Source organism: Astyanax mexicanus, chromosome 7 (assembly GCF_023375975.1).
Source record: "Astyanax mexicanus isolate ESR-SI-001 chromosome 7, AstMex3_surface, whole genome shotgun sequence".
In the NCBI taxonomy this organism is placed as follows: domain Eukaryota; kingdom Metazoa; phylum Chordata; class Actinopteri; order Characiformes; family Acestrorhamphidae; genus Astyanax; species Astyanax mexicanus.
This window is the reverse complement of record NC_064414.1, coordinates 42,021,958-42,040,507: the sequence shown is the minus strand read 5'-3', so window position 1 is coordinate 42,040,507 and position 18,550 is coordinate 42,021,958. Positions and strand designations below refer to the sequence as shown.

Here is an 18,550-nt window from a genome sequence, read left to right as displayed (position 1 = left end):
CACCAAACACATCTTGCTTGATTGACTACTTTTGGTGCAGTGGGTAGAACTGTACAGGTCTGATGTTGAGCTGAACAATCGCTTTCACTTATAGGAAGGTTGCCATCATTTCCTCTGGAGCCCAGAAGGCGTGTGAAGCCAGCTCTGTGTCGCCGTATTTAGAGCTGTGAATGGAGAGCTGAAGGGTCTTTATCCAAGCCAGGTGCTAAAGCTCTTTGTGCGGCTGAAAGGAGGGAGGCCCCTGCAGGCCCTGTTCACTTTCTTACCATCTCTGTCTTACCCTCTGTCTCTCGCTCTGAGAAGCGGAGGAGGCGGAGGTGGCCGTGTGCGGCTCTAGCAGAGCGTGAGGAATGGGTCAAACACTCCACGCCGCTCTGCTCTTTTCTAAAGCAGCTCTGCTCAAAACACACGACTCCCCGCAGAGAATGCGCCAGTCTGGAGAGTACATGTTGACTCACAGCTACATTAGAGGCACAAACGCCCACAAAGACAAACACACAAGCACATACACACATCCCTAGCTTTCCTGATGACACACGTTAAAAGGATTTTTTGATGCGGACTTTCGCAGCCATCATTCTGCCAAAACAGATCATTTGTGTAGCATAGTCTTCACCGACACACAGCTTGTAATTCTGAAAGGAAAGAGTATTTTCTACGGCTTTTTGGGAAAATAACAGACAACTTAATTCTTTCAGAGCTATTCAGAGCCTTTCAGTCATATTTTTTTTCTCTGCCTGGCTTTCTCTATAACATTTTTTCACTTTTTTGCTGTATTCATTTTACCAGAGCCTTACTAATGTCATTTTTAAACAGTATGATCAATCTTCCTACTGTCACTTTCCTACTCTAACTACCAGAGACAGCCCATGTTAACCACTATGTTGATACACTCTGTATTTATGCATCTGCAGGTCTTATTTCAGTTTATAAACTATGGACAAGATTTTGGGACACCTACAGGACATTTCAATGATTTCCCATTGTAAATCCATAAGCAGTAATATGGAATGAGTCCTATCTTTACCATAGCAGCTCCAACATTAGCTATGGAGATTGTTGCTGACTTTTATGAACTAAGCATGTCAGCCCTCTTTGACCTCTGTGACCCTGTAAATTTAAGTCAGCTGACACTTTAATGTGGAGATGGGGTAGTATATAAAACATTCTCCTATTTTCAATGGTCCCACTTACAGTTTAGGGTGGAATATCAAGGAGGGACTTGCTGCAACGGTGGCGTACTATTACAGTACCACGCTGGAGTTAAGAGAGCTCTTTAAAACCACCTACCCTACCTAATAAAACATCTAAATTCAATGATTGCATATTATTGCATCCATATATGAACTGGTTAGGATTGATACTACAGACTGAAATTCAGGTTTAGTTAAGAAACAAAGGCACATACAGTTTGAAATTATTACATATCAGGTTTAAAACCAAAGACAGACAAACATTAACACAAGAGATTAGTATAAGTAATACAATAATATGTATCTTCTGTGCTGAGAACTTTAAATAACATGGTCACCACTGTAAACAATTCTAAATTTAGCAGGTGTTCTTATCCAGACACACGCACAGTGGTAGGTGAACCTAATGTTAAATTACAGTTTTGCAGTGTTATTATTAAAAAAGATGTTATTGCTATAGCACCAGCAACCCTGCCTGTCTCAATACACAAAGTTGTAATTTCAAAACCAGACAAATAATAATCTTCCTTAGAATCAGTAATACATAATATACGGTCTGCCCACCCATCAGGATGGAATGCACCAACACAGAAATCCTGGACTCATGCCAGATAAATGTGCTGGCACTCATGTGCATGCAAGAAAGCCGTGCATATATCATTTACTAACACATATTTATTAACATGAACACAGGGTACATATGCAGGTACTACTCATGTTTAAAAAGCTAATTAATACTTAAAATAACAGACATCTCAAAGACTATGTCTACCTACAAAAGCATTACATACATTTACAGATATTACACTGTTGCTACGCACATTCCAACAGGATTTTGGTAGAATTATATGATCCTTGATGCCACTTTTAATAGCAAAACAAACAAATGAAATAAATATATATTTCAATATTTGAAACATGTTAAGGTGCTTGTTCCAGCAAAAAAGGGCGATAAAGCTTTTCTTTAAATAATAATATAATAAAATAATTAAAATACATTAAAATACAGGTAAAAGTTTTTAAATAGAACATGAAAATCATTGACCTAGTCACTATTTTCAAGTCCAGCACTGGAATATAAGTATGAAGTGTGATCCCTCCAATGAATTGCCCCTTAGGGACCAATAAAGTTGATAATCAATTTCCTGGCATATAGACTATGCCAGATTTAGCAGTTCAGCAGTTAAATCTAGCTATGAGTTGGGTAAAACCCAATATTTATTCTAGTTGTTAGTCAGAGCAGTCAGAGGACCAGAGCTCTCCACAAACAAACAAAAAAACACTAAGCTTCTATTACTGAATACGACCCATGCAATGTTAACATAAAGCTAGTTTAGCTAGTTGAACAATTCAAGTTATCATCAATTAGTTGAACCTGCTCACCATGAAAGTCTATGTAAAGATCTGGAGGAATCACAACTGGTGTATCTATGATGGCTACAGTAGTTTTGTTTTCTTTATTAACAGAGAAAATAGGTCTAGTCACTTTGCAAAAATGTTGATATTGACTTGGTACTGAATTGATTTTCATGACATTCCTAATTAAGTAAGTTATACAGGAGAATTTCTAGGGACCCATTCATCTTGACAATTGTAAACAATGCAAAGAACAACTGCAAAATTTACATAATGCCACAAAAATGCATGCGTGACCACGAAGACTCAGGATTATAAATGCATGAATGCATATCTGGGCATTATTAAACATCCTGGCACGTACACATTCTTTTCTTTGGTGAAACACAAGCCAAACTTAAACATCTGAACAGTGGCGATAATCTAATTCTGGTATCCTGTATGATCAGGCCAAAGTAATACGCATCACTTTTAATAGAATCTCTCCTCAGGTAAAAGGACTCCAGCTCTAACAAGGTTACTTCAGCAGAGGACTGGTGTGAGAATGGCAGGGCTCTAGAGATTGCTGTGTGTGTCAGAGCACGTTAGAATAGGTCCAGTGGCCTGAAGCAAGGCTGAGACTGAGGGGAAGCTGGCGGGAGAGCGGCCTCCTCTCACACAGCTTCCAGCAGAAGCTTTAAACAGTGAGGCTGCGGCTGGACAGACACGGGTGAGATAGTCATGCTCAATGATAAGCTGCTGAATGCAGACTGAAAGAATGAGTGCCTCTTGGGTGCGGGGGAACAAAGGAAGAGGGGCTGCGGCTGTTGCTTCTGTTCTACTCTCCCATTTAAAAAAGGGAGCAAGGAGGGGGTCCTGTGTGAACGTAAGAATAAAGGAGAGATTTAACAGCAAACGCCCTGGAACATCCTGCTTCTCTCTCTGGTGAAGAATGCTCACAGTCACACTGCTGCTGCTCCAGGCATTCTTGATTCATGGGTGCATGTAGGGACAAACATGCACTCTACAAGTATGAGACACACACACACACACACACACACACTCACAGACACACACACATGGAGTCTCATTATAATACTGCTGCCTAGTAAGCAGAGGCAATTCCACTCCAAAAGCTTTATCTGCAGCACCACACACACATGCACTCAGCCTTTATACTCAGTCAGCACATGAATGTAGGGTCATTCATACAGTATATGTCCCCATATGTATATTCATGCATATACAAGCACTTTATTGCTACAGCTATTAATTCATACAATTACATTATCAGCCAATTGTGCAGTGCAACACATACAGAGCAAGCAACTTCATGTTAATGCTCATATTTAACATCAGAATCAGGAAAAAATATAAAAGCGTTTTTGAGTGTGGCATGATTGTTGGTACAAGATGGGCTGGTTTTAGTATTTATAGAACTGATGATCTCCTGGGATTTTTTTTTTTTGCAATAGTCTCTAGAGTTTACTCTATAAACATAAAATGGGCTTCAGTTCTCTAGATGGAAATGCCTTGTAAATGAAGAGAAATCCACACAGAATGTCTAGACTAGTTGGAGCTGACAGAAAAGCTATAGTAGCTCAGATAGAAAGTCACAGTGTATAACTGTAGTAAACAGAACCTCATTTCAGAATGCACAACTAAGGCGGGATCGGTGGAAAATATATGATGCATCAGTTACAAACATATAATGGACTAATAATAAAATTTGGATCCTAAAAATAAGTGCATTTTTGTACATTTCTGTGCAGTCCTCTCAATTGCCATTTGCAATGTAATTTGAACATGAATGCTAAACTCTTGCATGAGCCCATATAAAATATGTGCATTGATTTCAGATAAGAGCTAAATTAAATATGGTCACACTTCAGTTTATGCAAACTAAGCAAGAAGGCACTATTACAATAGCTAAATAATTCATACATAATAATGTGCCAGTAGTGAAATGCATTCCATCATGCCAATACATGTAACAAAATAGGTGGTTCCAGATGGGCTAGTTTCAATATTTCTAGAACTGCTGGTTCTCTCCTTGGATTTTTAACACAACAGTCTCTAGAGTTTTCTCACAATACCGTAATAAGAAAAACATCCAGCGAGTGCCAGTACTCCAGATGGAAATACCTTGTTACTGAATCAAGCCAACACACAATGTCTAGATTGGTTGGAGCTGAGAGAAAAGCTACAGTAAGTCAGATTTAAGCTATGAACCACTATGAAAAGTAGAACAGCATCTCACAACGTGTCCAACTTTACGGTGGTGTACAGAAATTGCATGATGTATTGGTCCATGAATCTCATGGGAATGTTACCAACATACTGTGGAATCCATATTCTGTGTTTGGACACAAGGAATTGCCACTTGCAATACGATGAAAGAAGCAAAACTGTCTTTATGTTTGTCCACTTACAATCACAATTTCAGATAAATGCTAAACTGCTTAACTGGATAACAACAGACAACATGCAAACACAACTTGGTTTTATTTTCAAGTACGATAAGAACTCTTTATCTTAACATGACCATGTAATTTGAACTAATATTATAGTTATCAATGTTTTTCAAGTTAGGATAAGGATAGAAAAAAGAAACACACATGAATGATCTTCACAGCAATGAAACATGGTGGTTCTTAGAACACAAATGACCAAAATGCAGGCTGGAGAGCACAATAGGCAAAGCAAGTGAGAGAGACTGAGAGAAACAACAGGAGGGGGAGAACGAGATAGATGGTTGCTATGGGCAAACACTCATTTTACAGTGTTAGCAGAGATATAAGGCATACGGACACTGCAGTGCTCTACAAGAGATTAATGTTTCCATTTTTTTACACAAGCATGCAGAATTGTACTTAAGGGTGGCTAAAGTGGTAGATGATAATGCAAGGGTTCATCCTTCAGAACGTTTAAAAGTCTTACTTGTATGGTAGTTACATTGCTGGAAGAAAATCTGACATTGTCATTAAGGTGGACAAGAAGGCAAAGAGTAATCAGAAGTAACAAAAACACATTGGCACAGGCAGAGTTATGTAGTTAATTGTAACTATCTACACTTTACTGACGGCTGACTGGGAAATGTGTTATCCTGATGTCTGACTGTGCCTAGACTGGGAGCTGTAAAGCATGGACTGCACTTTGAGTATCCAGTCTTGAATATGAAAGTGCTAAAAAGGGTTATTTGAAGTTCTTTACACTTAGATTTTTGATTCTCTATGAAATCAAAATGCTTCTTTTAAGGCCTTACTTAACAAACCCTATGTGTGGAGGTAAAGGGAGAAGATGAGTGCCTTCCAAAGTTCAGCAACAGAAGGGTCCAGTTTGCACAAAGCTTTAAACCAACAATCTTCTGGATGTACATCACCAGTGTTACCGGTCACACAACAAAGCGCCCTGTTAATTAGTGTGGCCAGCTGTCATTAGAGACTGTCTCTCTAGGAAATCTGCAATATTAAGAGCAAAAAAATTGACACAAATTTAACAAATCCTTTCAGTGTTGGTCAGGGTTTACAACATACTTAATCCAATTACATTATATTCAAGTATTCAAGGAGATTTTATTGTCATTCGCATCACATGTGGTACATGAGGTGGAACGAAATTGTGATCTCTCGATCCAGTTTACACCCAAGAGCTGTTATTAAAATATATATATAGAAAAAAATAAAATATTACAACAAAAATAGAATATACAAAATAGATAAGATAATTACCCCCCAAAAAAGAAAAATAAATAGGGAGAGTAGACAGGTAGCAGCAACATGAAGCCCAGAGTGCAAGTGTGCTATAGCAGCATGATTATGGAATATTATAATATATTCAACAAAATGTCTCCGTTATCTGTGAATCAGTTTAACATGAAATGGGTTGGGTGTAATAATGCCTCCACTCCGTATTAGCAGTTACAAGTTTTAAGTATTTTTAAAAGAAGCAGCAGATTTGAAAAACTGATACAATCCATACTGAACATTTTCCTATTTTAAAATATTACTTGTTGCTGTAAAGCATATAGGGATGAGGTGTAAGCATTTTGTGAAATTTTGGAAGGTCTGCACAGGGTTACTTAGTATGAATATGTAAATGTGTTGATTACATTAACACCTTCATTCATCATAAACACCCACAGACAGACTCATCTGGAACTGTGATCTGTCAAGGTGCCCACAACACACAAAACAATGGGTATGATTAGAGGGCTCCCAGCCATCTGCAAAATCTCTAACGCAAAGGCCAATATCACAGTAACAATTAACAAATGAACATGTTGTACAGCCTTATTGTCTAGAGACCATGTACATGCTTTCATTGCTACAGTGAACAATGAACAATAGCACTTCTCGCACTTCTGCCAATTTGGCCCAGTGTGAGATTTTAGCTCATGCTTTCTGGATGTTTCCTGTTCCTCCTCATTAGATGATGCTGCTTCCTCACCACTGGGGAGCGTACTAGAGGATAGATAACGTGGTGTTGAGTCATGATCAGATTTTGTACAATCCATTATCACTTATCCACTACGGATCTTTCACACACTCCCTCTCCTTAGCGTTCACTCAGATACTCCATTTTCGATTCCCCGTAGGCGTAAAGTAAATTTAGCTTTCATTTCCCTCTGCAGAGGCTACTACTAGTGGAATGTCACTCGAGCATTTCCTGCCTTGATGTAATCTGTCTCCCACCCTTTAAACCCCCAATTAGGACTGCTAGAGGAGTGTCATAACAACTGAGCAGAACTATTATTGTGGAAGACAGTGGGAGAGAGAAAGAAGAAAAAAATAACAGTGATGGAGTGCTTGGCATTCAGGACTGAACACACTGAGATGTTGAAAAGTGAGGAGGTAATTCAAAATGATTGTAGAGGTAAAGAGGGGTAGGGAGGGGTAGAGAGAGAGAGAGGGAGAGAGAGAGAAAACTGTCTGTACACCTGACATGATGTTCAGATAATTAGACGAGAAATGATGGCAGACAGTCAGGTTCAGCTGAATGATTCACTCTCCTCCTCAGATTTGCAGACAGAATACCACAAAGCTGCTGATCTAAAATCTAGCACAAATAGAATAGTTACATAATCGACTTTGTCCAATAATACACAAACAGCAGCAGCTCTGTTAGGACTCAGCAACATCTGATATTAATCTGAAATTGGAATAGACAGATTTAGAAGCTGTTTGAAAACTGTCATTTTTCATTAGCTCATTTTTGTTTACAGTTTGATAAAGTGAAGAAAAGTTGTTTTTTATAACATGTTGTATACTGGGAATAGTCTTAAATTTATAAATATTTAGACATCAACCATCAAATCATGAGTCTAGCCTTTATTTATATGTTTATATATGTGTACACACACACATACACACACACACACACACACACATACACACACACACACACACACACACAAACATATATATATATATATATATATATATATAATGTCTGTAAATCACAAATTCAATACTACTGCATACTATTTGAAAGACTATGCTAAATTCTATGCTTTAAATGACCATTAAGGATTATATTTTCAGTAGTAAATGATAAAATGATCAGGATGCATTAGCAGATATCAGTTAAAGCACTTGAAGCTCTTATCAGCAGAGCTTGAGCCAGTACATTCCTATTTGGACTGTGCAGTACGTCATGGTATCTGTATTTGTTTTGTCCTCCAAGTCCTCCTGCTGCTCATTCCCCAACACAAACTTTACCCCGAGGTTGCTAATACACAACAGTGAGCGAGTGGTGCTGCAGCATGGAAGCTAACAAGCAGGCTAGTTCAGTTAAATCGTAGCTGCTACACAGCCTAAAAAGCCTTGGCATGTCAAGAGAAAAAAAAAAACCTGGGAATGACTGGAAATAATGCAAAGGAGGTTATAGAGTGAACAGACCTGCCTATAAGAACTATGAGTTAACTGTCTCTATAAGGACTTGCATACGTAAGCATCTCACTGATATCTGGAAAATCAGAGACAACTATTGATAAATTATTGATATATACAGGTAGGCAGTACAAGACTATATCACTAGGCAACCCATTTGTGCAAGGCCCTTTTAAAATTGCAACTATTCTCAGCTAGTTTTGTTAAACTTACTGAATATGCCAGTGGTCCTCAAATCATGCAGTAACACTCTTGATTAACTCAGCAGGTAATTAAAAAGTACTTGATGACTTAGTTTTATCAGAGCAGAAAGGTGAGAGTGGAAACCACTGCTTTATGACCGCTATATCACGATAAGTGGGAGCTATTAGCTTTCAAGCCTTTTAGCCTTGTGGTGGCCTAATCATTCACTTAAACGTCATTCGCACACACAAGCGCACACACAAGCGCACACACAAGCGCACACACAAGCGCACACACAAGCGCACACACAAGCGCACACACAAGCGCACACACAAGCGCACACACACTAATTGGAGTGGAGAGATTGGTTCATACCTTTGATTCACAGCAGTCCTTCCTTAATGTCAGTGCAGCTCAAATCTCTGAGGACACACACAAACAGAAACACACACAGTCAATCTCTGACCCACAACAATTTTATTATGATTCTTCAGCATTATACAATCATAATGATCAATTTCAGATTGAAAAAAAAAAATCTGATTTAAGTGTTAGCCTGGCCTAAACAATATTTCACAAGAACTATACATGGTTTCTCTCTTTCTGAAAAGATACCTGAAGATAACGCTCACTCAACAACACATTTTATCATACTGTTTACTTAAATTATAGGTACGAATGAGTCTTTTCAAATATTCCAGCTCTGTAAAATATGTTCACATAAATACACCCATTTTACGACAGATCTTTGTGGTTTCCATTTCTGATATTAGTTGTATTTATCAATGTGCTTTTTTTTTACATACACAGCATTTCACACACTGCTTCAATTCCATAATAGTGAGATCAAATGGAAAAAATGCAGTCACATGTCAGATTAAATAAACTAAATTATTTGCCAGTTTTTTTCAATGTTTTTTATTTCTATTGCATTGGAAGCCTGTGTGTAATATTTGTTTTACTATTAGTAATATTTCTTTTATTTTAGGTTTTTATTTTATAAACCATTCCTAAACAGTAAAAAAAAACATGATTAAAAAGTGTTCTAAATCACATTAAATTAGTTACAATTAGCTGTTACTTTGCCTTAATGGCTCTAGTACTACTGTTTTCTAGTGTTTTTGCAGTGGATAGGACCAAGCTCTCCTTTTTCCTATTTTATTGGTTTACAAACATATTTATTGGCTGAGTCATGGTTTATTCTGATAGACAATAGCTCTCAAACAGTGTTACGTGCAACAAAACAACATTTAAAAAATAAAGAAAATACATGGTGTCTATTGTAATGAACACAAAATGTGCCTCCCTTTGTGTAAAGATATAGTATTTATTGACACACTTTAAAACAGGTCTATCTAGATAGCAGTCATTATTATTATTCAGTATTTTTAGGCATAGTATTTTTATGAGTTATTGGTATTTTTAAAAAGATTGACACATTCAGTTCACCGTTTTGGCAGTGCTATGCTAGCTAACCAGACAAGTGCCTCCTCGCTGCTCTAACGGTTTAATCAGATTTTATATATAATATTGAAAGCATCAAGTGCTATAGAACTGAATTGTTTATGACGCAGAACTGAAAAAGCACAAAACAAATTTTTAATACCTCGTACAACTCTATTTTAGACAGGTATTATATTAAAAAACAACCAATTTTTAATTTAGTTTAAAAGAAAGTGACTATTATTATTTATTGTAATTATATTCTAATCCAAAATTATGCAGGTGAGAAAGATCAATGCTGTTTCACACACCCAAGCATTCACGCACTCTTTAATAAGCACAAACACAGCCACACACACGCGCGCAAACTCTTAAACACTGCAGCATGCACATTCTCCCTCCCTGGAGGCCTTTTAAAACAGCCCACCTTAACTAAGTGGACATGAAAACAATCAAGTCCCTATCCGTAACACCAATAACGAGGCGCGAGCAGAAGAGAAGGTTCTGCTTCATTTCCACCCGACTAACATACTTCACAATAAAGCACACAGTGAGTGTGACAACAGTAATTGGCCGTCGGGGTGTTTTGAGAGTGGGTCATTTACCTAAACACAACGAGGCCCCGATGCAGACACAGGCCACAGAGCCACACCTCTACCAGCACTTTATCATTTCATAGCGCAAACGTAATGGAGACGTTTCAGTAGCATTATGACCACGGAGAGGACAGGAACAGCAGGAGCTGGCAGTGATGGAGGGAATCGGATGGGTTTCTTGGCGTTAAATTAACACTAATTAGAAGGAAATTGATTGAGTGGGGAAGAGGGGAACGCGTACACTCATTACGAAGCAGCCATTACTCTTTACGTGACGTGCTGCTGACACAGTTTGAGCCGGACTTGAGATCGGTCAACACTGCTGCTGAACGCTGCACCACTCGCGCACACAATCCTGCAACAGAACGAGTCGTACTGTTAAAGCCCCCCCACTGTCACAGGTCTGAAATATGGTGATGGAAATAAATATGCTACAGTGTACAGATTGGAAAGCCTGCAGTTCAAAAATTAAAGCAACTTCAGCATATAAGCTTATTGCTCCAGCTCTAAATTCATGTATATAAAGTACCGTCAGTAATACAAAAAGTACCGGGAGTGTCAGAAAATATCAATATATCAAATAACTGCAATATTTTGTCTTGTACTGGTTGCAAAAACAAAATATTGATTTTTAATTATTAGTTTACATGTAAACATTGGTGTCTGACAGTGGTTTATATTGGCCTATGATTGCATGAAGTAAAAATTTTATTTTACATAAACATGAGGTGTTTTTATACTATGTTTAAATCTAATTATAGAACACGATCAATCACAATATATAGCTTGCTTGGTGTCACAATATATTGTCATATATTTAATCATATTGTGACATATAGTATTGCACAGCCTTAATAGAAAAAATAAAGAAACAACAAATTAACAGAATAAAATGTCATAAAATTAATATTCAAACCTTTTTTTATTATTATTTAAAATGAGTGCTGGGCCACTCTGACTTTTATTGACCTTTATAGATGTGACAGGTTGGCTACAGTGACGCAGTTTGTTGTTAGTGTTGTGTATTTGATAGAACCCTGGGCTACAAGTAACACAAAAGTAACACAATGCAGGGGTTTCAATATCCAGTATAACACATATTACAAGAATATACTACAATTTGGTTAGATGATAAACTGTTATTTCTGTACAAATCTAATTTTTGAAACAATGTCACAGTATAAAAAACAACATCACATGCATAAACCCTATGTAAAAGAAATGTTTACTTTTTATACAGTCAGAACTGCAGTATCTCAGGGCTCTGATTGATGCAGCAGTGCTGTGATCTGAGGACTGGTTTTGCTCTCTCAGGGGTGAGTTGATGGCATTTGCTCCCCACACACTCCTGGTGTGATGCTGGTCTATTTACCTTTGTATCAAAGCTGCACTCGGAGCGAGCTGACTGCATAGTGATGCTGCATCAGCAGAAGTCCAGAGAGAGGTAGTGACTGACTTTACATATATCTAGGTGAAGCAGCATATAAACTAGAATGTGCTGGCCTTCACCAGCATCGCTAGTGATAGAGTGAGTTTATATGAAAAGGGATTGGGTAATCAGACTTTCAAATTGAGTAGAAAATGGGAACATTTTGAAATACATTATTTAAAAAAAAAGAAAAAAGAGGAGAAAAGTGTGATTTGTCACCAATCTCTGCATGTACACCAATTTAAATTTCATGAGTAAATGTAATACATATAATACTGCAAAACTACCAATATATGAACATTTGATTATACCCTTATTGGTATGCATGCTGGGCTAAATAAGCTGATTAATAGTAGACAGGTTATGTTGTGGCAATATGTTTTCATCTGGCTCAATACAACACTTTCTCCCCCTAACAAATTCAAGATCTTTTACTTGACATTAAAGCAACACAAATGAACAAGCTCAATATTAAATCTCAATATTAAAGTAACCAGGAACAATGAGAACCACCCAATCTGACTGCATATAACAACCCCTGGCCGCCCCATGCAGCTCAAAGTTCCATTATAAAAAACAGCACTAGTCATTTTCACTGGAAGTCTTCTTTACACCCTCTTCCAGTAGTTCTTTTCAGTAGATACAGAACCCACAACCCACCAACAACCCACTCGACATCAACAATCACACTTATCACATTTCCAGGCCCCCACAAACACACACACAGACAGACTTCTGCCATCTCCCGATCAGTTTCTGTCTACAAGCCTTGCTCTCACAGTTTGGGTCAATTACAGTCTCAGGAAGAGGCTGAAAGGGGAATACAGTGCTGCGAGTAGAAGCGATAAATAACAGTCCAGCACAGAAAGTTCCCCCAGCCTGAGGGGATGAGAACAAGGGAAGGGCATTTTTTACACTGTGATCTGTCTACTTAAGTTACGAAGACTGTTACTCTCACTAATATTAGTGATGGTGATAATCTTTTGCTTAATCTAATAATTTGTCAGGTAATTAGAGTTCAAGCTACAAAAAATTGGGGTTCTTTAAGGGTGCTTTACCCAAAAGGCCAGGAGCCAGGAGAGAACTAATAACGAAAATAAATATTAAAAGCTAAGATGTTTTTATGTCTTTGAACAACACTGCACTAACCTGTGGGTTTATGCATGATTGGCCTCTTGCATTGAATGTGGACGTGATTTTAAAGTGATTTCAACAATATTAGAGGTCTTATTCCGCTAAAATCCACTTTCTCAGAGTTGTATATACATGCTGCACATGAAACTGTTTCTCGGCCTCTATTGTCTGCAGTAGCTTATAAAAAGAAAAGCCTCATAAAAAACAAGTCGATCAGAGAGACGTTTAAATCGGATCTCCGGTTGATTCCGTGTTTTACTGAGACCTTAAATATACACTAGACATGCCAAAGAGTGCATTAATTAAATTCAACCCAGCATCCATGGTTTTCCATACAATTTAAAGATGTGATTACAATTATTTTTCTATTTTGTTTACCTGTGTTACAAGACCATAAAACAATCATTTTGATATAAAAAAAAAATTAATAAAAATGGACCTCATAGGTTTTTTTACTTTTTTATTTACAGCTTACTAGTTTAATTACAGCATTTAGATAAATATAGCGCAATCACGATGCATCGTTACACCCCTAACAGCAGCCTGACACACCTGGACGAACAAATTAAACCGGCCTGTGATGGGCACTCCTCCTCACTCTGCTCTCTCTCTCTCTCTCTCTCTGTCCTTATCGAAGGTTTCCGCCTTTTGGTCTCGCCCCACAAATCACTGTCTCTCCTCCACCCTGCCTCTGACATTCACCCCGTCCCTCACTCGGCCCAAACGAGGATGGATGACCACAATTACCACTAAACAACCTTGAGATCTCACACACATCCTCAACTTGGAGAGAAGGCAGAGACGGATAAAGGAGCTCATCACAGAAGATCGAATGGGAGCAGGCAGGCAAACGGTGAGCAGAAAATCTGCCATCAAACCAAGGCTGCAGATTCTCTCAGTATTTCAGGCATATTCTTCTAACTCTTCTATCACTGTTCTCACTCTTGGATTTAAAAACAACAAAAAATAATGAAGTATCTCAGATATTCTGACTTTGCCACTGCCATCTTATTTCAGATCATAATATCATAGGGGACTGGATGACAACAATATGTTGGCTTCATGTGGTTGTGAGTAAAAACACAATTTTCTACTTTTCTACACTAAAGCATTTAGTTTTTATTTTTGTTTTTAAAACAAAAAAAAACTGGGGTTCAATTTATATATTTGTATGGAACACTGGGTCAAGTCACAGTATAAACTGAGCTGTGAAATTTGTGTACCATTATACCCCTATTTTCTAGATTAGATGAATAGACTATTAAGCTTTTTGAACACAAATATGTCCACATGCATACACAGAAAAATTAACCAAATCTACCACTTCTATACAGATGCAGAAAAAAAAACGTATTAACTCATTCAGTGCAGTACAGTGTACAGCAGGGTGTTCTACAAGAGCAAATCCTAAAGTCTAATGCTGATCAGGTGGCTCCAAACTCCCCAACAATAAGCTACCAAAAGACTCATCATACACTATACACTATTGCTTTGCACATAGTATAGCCTGGTGTAAATTACATTATTATTTTTTTTTTTGTGTGAAGCAATCCATAAACTAAATTTCTATTACGAGAATATAACCTGCACATGGATATTGGTCCATTTGATACAGGCATTTCTCCCCTTTCCTCAATTCTCTGATAACTGCAAAAGGTTCCAGTTTCCTACAGAGTCTGAACGAGCTGCTGTCTGGATGAAATTACCATTTCAGTACTGCATATTTCCATCGCGCTCTTGTTACCTGTATGAATGTGTCTGAATAAGCAGAGAAGCAGCGTGCAGCAGCATATATACACTCTCTCTCTCCGGCTACATTACTGCCGTCTCTTTCTTCCCCATCCGCTCTTCATCACTCCCATAATAGCAGGCCTGTAGCTAATAATGCAGCCGCATATAGAGCACGCCACAAAAGCTCTGTAAAGTGAGCTTATTGCAGGAAATACACAGCGCTCCTAAGCCGGGTACAGTCCACAGAACACTGTCTCTCTCTCTCTCTCTCTGTCTCTCTTTAGGTGGTACTGTCACTTCATACCAATCTGTCTGTCCGTCTTTCTGTCTGTCTGTCTCTTTCTCCACATCTATTTTTCTCAGTGTCATTACTTCATACACTGAAGCTGAAGGTACAAACTGCAGACTGTCACCTCCAAGCATGGTGTGACAAACACAGACACAGCTTTACACACAGTTTCACACGTATATCCACACTCTTCCTTTCTTTTCTCATCTGAAAATGCCTGGACAGTGGGGTGGGTGATATGTACATCATAATAGGATCACAATGTTTCGTGATTTCTTTGTGACAATAACTATATTCTTAGCTATACGGCAAAACACTGCTACAAAGATCTGTAAAAACAGTTTACCGAGATTAACGAGATTTAGTGTAAAATAATAATATATACCAAATTAAAAAAAAATGAACCAGATGTACAACAATAATATACAAAACAGAATATTTAGTACAGGGTTCTTGCATCATTTTAAATGTCAATTTTAATGCTTTTTAAGAATTTTTTAAGACCTCAATAAAAATAACTTAAGACCTACAAATGTAGTCACAATTTCTTTGATAGAAAATCATTTATTAGTTCTGTCCCTGGTAACGTAGCTAACTAGCCGCTAATGTTAGCATGTTAGCTAGCTCATTGCTAACGTTAGTATGTTAGCTAGCTCGCCGCTAACCTTAGTTCTCTCCCAGTAACATTAGCTAGCTCGTCACTAATGTTAGCTAGCTCGACGCTAACCTTAGCTCTCTTTCCGATAACGTTAGCTAACTCGCCAGTAACGTTCTTTCCCACCAGCATTGAATGCACCACCTGAAAATATAATACCTACAGCAAATTTAGTTTATTAAAGACAATTTAACCCTGTAGACAATGGGAAACCTGTAGCACATGCAATAAAATGATTTTTTTTTTTTTGCAGTTTTACAGTTTTAGCAATACTGCATTCAACATCAGATTACCACTATTATGATGCTGATTTTGTTTTTTTTTGCGTTAAATATTATTGTGTACAATGCAATATGACACACCCCTTTTGGACACTGTACAATATAACCTTAATTAATCGAACCGGTGTGTAAGATTTGGAAACTACAAAAATGGGGCAAAAACTGAGTGGACAGTATGATAAAAATCTAACTAAAATACACATAATGGACAAGTATGGGAAACCTGCTCATTCACTGTTTATTTTAATAAACATAACTGTCTCTGCTGTCCAAAATGAGCTTTCTACTAGATTCTGGAGCACTGATGTGAGGAGTTTATTGAATTCAGAGACAAGAGCATTAGTGAGGTCAAGGTGTTGGGTGGTCAACACTCCACCTCATCTCCAACTTCCTCTCAACTCAATGGCAAGACGCTAAGAACACAGTAGGTACCACAGTTGCACTGCTGCACAGCTCAGTATTGGGGGATTTATACCCTTCTATCCCCCACCTGACATTAGGCAGAATGCCAAAAGTGTTCATGCATATCTGCTACAGACTCTCCTGTTCTATTAGCAGTGCTTCCTTACAGGGAATAGACTGTATAAGTGCAAGAAATGGGTGCAACTTAACAAAGCCAAATAAATGCATTCAGTAGAAGAGGGGTGGCCAATAACATTTGAGCATATATTGTATTTCAAAATCAGAACTAAAATCTAAAGAATCTAGACTGGGGCATGCATAAAGTTATGAAGTGTGAGGGAGGCAAAGCAAAAAACAATGTCTTTCTGCTCCCATCTCCCAGAGCAGCTGTGTGACTGCAGCTAAACTGTGTGTGTGTGGATTTATCTGCAGATCAGCCAGCTCTGTAGGAGTCCAGCAGAGATCTGGGTTCCAACTGCCACGAACACACAAAACAGACACAAAACAGACTCCACTACATACAACACAATTTGAGAACGACCCCACTAAACATAAAGCACTCTTGCTTTAGTGGGTAAAGAACATAAGTACGTTTCTCCTCCTTTTGTGTAAACTGCTCTGGTTTGTACTTCCTCAACTCCAAAACTTCTTTAAGCTTTTTTTCCCCCTGTTCACACAACTTTTACTTTTACAAAACAACACCTTCTGACACATCCACTCTGTTCACTTAGAGAACCTACACAAGTGACAGCAACCAGAAGGCTAAAGAAAACCCAACTGTGCATCACCACAACCCAGCATGTGAGCTTGTCTTGCTGTCTATTGGTTCATCCACCTGGCCATGCAAACATACCAAGCATGTATTCCCTGGATGCACAGCCAGCAGTACAGCAAAAAAAGGAGCCATCAGGAACTATGGATGATGTTTTAAAAGTGCTTGACTACGAATGGAATATACATCAAAAACACAATGGTTTTTTGAGAAATGCCCTAAAACTCTGCATATGGTGGGCGATATGGACCTAAAATAATTTCACAATATTTCAGGGAATTTGTCTGATAATGATATTCTTTGCGATAAAACAAAACAAAATTTGCCACTAACAAAAACAAGCATGTATCGCAGGTCATTTGCATCTATTTTTAGCAATGTCTCAATGAGACATGGCAAAAGTCATGGGACATAATACTACTTTAGGCTGCACATATGCATGCAATTTTTCCATTCATTATCTGCTATGCAAAGAATCCATGTAGTTTCTGTTTTAAAGCCCTGATACCAATAATACCACATTCTCAGATATCATCTCAGAACTGTAGTGTGCCATCAAGTCTGATACTGCCCAGCTCCAGTGTCCTGAGTGTAAAATGAGCTGCCTACTTCACAGTGCAGCTCTCTACAGTATCTGTGATCTCTCTGCTCAACACCTCTACATTAAACTCCAGGCCACACCCAGTACGTAACGTTCCAGGGTACCCTTTGAAGTGCTGGTTTGCTTTAGTGGAGAGCGAGAGAAAGAGAGAGAGAGGAAGAAAGAGACAGAGAGAGTGGAGGAGTGAGTAGAGCTTTCCTTCGTTATCAAAGTACAGGGCAGGGTGGTGTACTGGATGAGCGCATGCTGTGAAAGAGAAAAGAGCGAGAGAACATTTGGAGGAGTGCTCGGCTCGGTTTGTTTTGGGTTTTCTCAGGCAGATTTTAGCTCACGTCGAGCCTCTCAATTCAGCTCACCTGGCGTCGAGCCAACTTGGCTTTTCAGCAGCTCACAATCAACATCGTACTGAGTGCCCCCCACTTACACACATGCACGTGAGCTCTCACACACACACTCTCGTGAACCGCCTCTCAGCCCTTGATTTTGGAGCTCTTCACATACACCGATAAACACAGGCTGAAAGAAGTTCATCATGCACTCTTCCTTCAGGTCTATTATGGGCAACAAAAAGCTCACCCACACCAACAAAACAAACAACACGCGCACACATGCGTG

General features: G+C 38.4%; 1 protein-coding gene across 6 annotated transcripts in view; it reads right to left on the bottom strand.

Annotated features, from left to right (window-relative positions):
* Positions 1-18,550, bottom strand: part of ndst2a (N-deacetylase/N-sulfotransferase (heparan glucosaminyl) 2a) — a 156,623-nt gene that overhangs the window by 78,851 nt on the left and 59,222 nt on the right. For 5 of the 6 annotated variants that reach the window (XR_002651899.2, XM_049481106.1, XM_007258718.4 and 2 more), the window contains one exon: positions 8,978-9,024. The exons of the other annotated variant lie outside the window; for it this stretch is intronic. The gene's annotated coding sequence lies outside the window, so the exon portion shown is untranslated. The remainder of the gene's footprint in view (positions 1-8,977; positions 9,025-18,550) is intronic. 6 annotated transcript variants of the gene reach the window in all.